This window comes from Gossypium hirsutum, chromosome D10 (genome assembly GCF_007990345.1).
Source record: "Gossypium hirsutum isolate 1008001.06 chromosome D10, Gossypium_hirsutum_v2.1, whole genome shotgun sequence".
Taxonomy (NCBI): domain Eukaryota; kingdom Viridiplantae; phylum Streptophyta; class Magnoliopsida; order Malvales; family Malvaceae; genus Gossypium; species Gossypium hirsutum.
In genome coordinates this window covers 21,883,418-21,886,012 of record NC_053446.1, presented here as the reverse complement: position 1 = coordinate 21,886,012, position 2,595 = coordinate 21,883,418, and positions in this window count along the sequence as shown.

Sequence of the window (2,595 nt, the reverse complement as noted above, 5' to 3'; positions counted from 1 at the left end):
TTGAAACATTGAAGATCTTAATATTCTAGGTTGAAGTCCATCATTGACATATTTATTATAGGTTTCAATTGTTTTTATAAGGTTTTATATAAAAATGAAAATAATTTAATAATAATATTTGTTACTTTTAAAGGATTTTTTTGGTTAATTTTCAATTGAGTTGGTGTCTAATTAGCTCGTGATAGTAACACAAGCAAGAGTTTAAATAAAGCATAAATATCATGATAGTTAATAAGTGTTCACACTTCATCATTAAAAAAAATGTATAATGTCTTTTTTGTCTTCCAACTTTACAAAAGAGTTTATTTTGGCTATTCATTTAATTTTCCGTCTCTTTTAGCCATTGAACTTGCATTTTTTGTCAAATAACCTCAAAATGGATAGAAAAGTTAACTTTTGCCAACTTTGTTGATGTGGCATACATGTGAATTGCCACATGTACGACATGTCAGCATGTAATTACTTTTCTAAAAAATTAAATTTTTTATACTTTTTAAATAATTTTAATGATTTTTAATTTTTAAAAATAATACTTTTAATTTTTAAAAATTTTAATAAGTCAATTAAATACTTAATGTTATCCACATGATAATCCATGTTGTCACATCAATAAAGTTAAAAAATGTTAACTTTTCCATCCATATTGGAGTAATTTGATAAATACACAAGTTTAAGAATTAAAAAATGTGAAATTTTAAATGAATGGCTACAATAATTTTTTTTCTACAATATTTTTTTTCATAAAGTTAGAGGCCAAATAAATTATAACACCATAAAAAAACTTTAAAAATAAAAAAAAAAATTCTCTTTAGAAGAGAAATTCAGATAAGAGATTTCATTTTATTAATGTTTTAAATTTTCCAAAAATAAATTAACTTGTTTGAACAAAAATACTAAAAAATTTCAAAAGGTCCTATTTTTCAAAATTTTTTTAGAATTTTAATTCATTTATATGCCTTACCACAAAATAAAAAAAGTGTTAAACTTCAAAATATTTATTTATATTATTTAAAAACTTATATATTTTCATGAATATAATGATTTTTGCATTGCTTATATATATATATATAAGCTATATATATATTTGTTATAGAATATTTGAGAAACTTAAAATTCAACTCGACCATATGAAACGAGAAGCCCGACCCATCTCGCAAGCCAGCTATGGTGCCTTGCCATCTCACAAGTCCATCATCACTTTGCGAGGCCCATTTCCTGTCCGTTGCCACTTCACGAGCCCTCGCAAGCCAGCCATTGCCTTCTTACTTCGCAAGGTAATCTTTGCCACCTCGCAATATCTCATGAGCCCAACTCTTAGGCCATCGAAGTGCCTCACCATCTTGTGAAGATGTCCTCACCAAGGCATTATCATTTAACCATTTCGTCGTCGTCATCTTGCCTCACAACCTTGCAAGGTCACAAGCCACCCATCACAAACATCACGCAAAGTGTGATTGTAACAATCTATTTTTCAATGGTGTTGAAAATAGTGGTTTCGAGGCCATAAATCCAATGAGTGAGCCCGTAAATATTATTACTTAATTTTTACGAGTCAAATATAATATTATAGCAAATTTTAATTTGATAATTTTTGTTATTTAAATGAATAGTCTAGTTCAAGTGGTTTGTCCTTAAAGTCAAGTGGTTTTGGAAAGCGAAATATCGGGACCTCGTTTCTATTAACCGAGCTTGTAAATATTTTTATTAAATATTTAAGGAGTGGTTATATAGGTGTATTAAAGTTTGGTCCAAAAATTTTAACGTTTAGATAATTAATTTAGTAAAATGGACCAAATCGTAAATACTGTAAAAATTAATCGCTATAAGTTTATTTGTATTAAATGGTTATAAAAGTATTAAATGAAGGTTTTAAAATGCAATTAGAACTTATTTTAGTTAGTGTGGACGGTTAATGGGCGAAAATAATTTTATGTTTAAAATGTTTTAATTCAAAAGAATTATATGTTATAATATTATTAAAATATTAAAAAAACAAAAGGTAATTAGTCATCATCTTCTTCATTTTATTTTTATTTAATTGAAACCACCATTGAAGCTTGAAGGAAGAATCAACCAAGCTTTAAATCTCCTTGCATGGTATGAAATTCAAGCTCTTCTTTTAGTATTTTTATATTTTTGAGATGTTGCAACTAGATTCAGTTAACCCATATCACCGATTTTAAAATTGTTAAAGATTTTAAAACTTCCCATAGATGAATCTTAGGTGTTTTTGATAGAAATTGTTGGATTTGGAAGCTATGAAATGTCTAAGGATTATTTGATTAAGTAAATTTTGTTAATTTTGTATTTAGGGATTTAGTTGTTAAAATAGTAAAATTGTATGAAATTCTTGTGCAAATGTGTTAAATATGGGATGTAAAAGGACTATATGAAATTATTCTAGTATGGTTTGGGATTAAATGTGTTCAATTTAAAAGTTTTGGGTTTAGAGACTAAATTGAATAAAAGGTAAAATGTTGATAAAGAGTCAAAAAATGTGAATTTAAGTATTTTATGATATTTGAATCGATTAGTTGAATAAAATTAATATATTTACATCAAGAAATGTATTAGTCGATTGATAAACACGGGAAA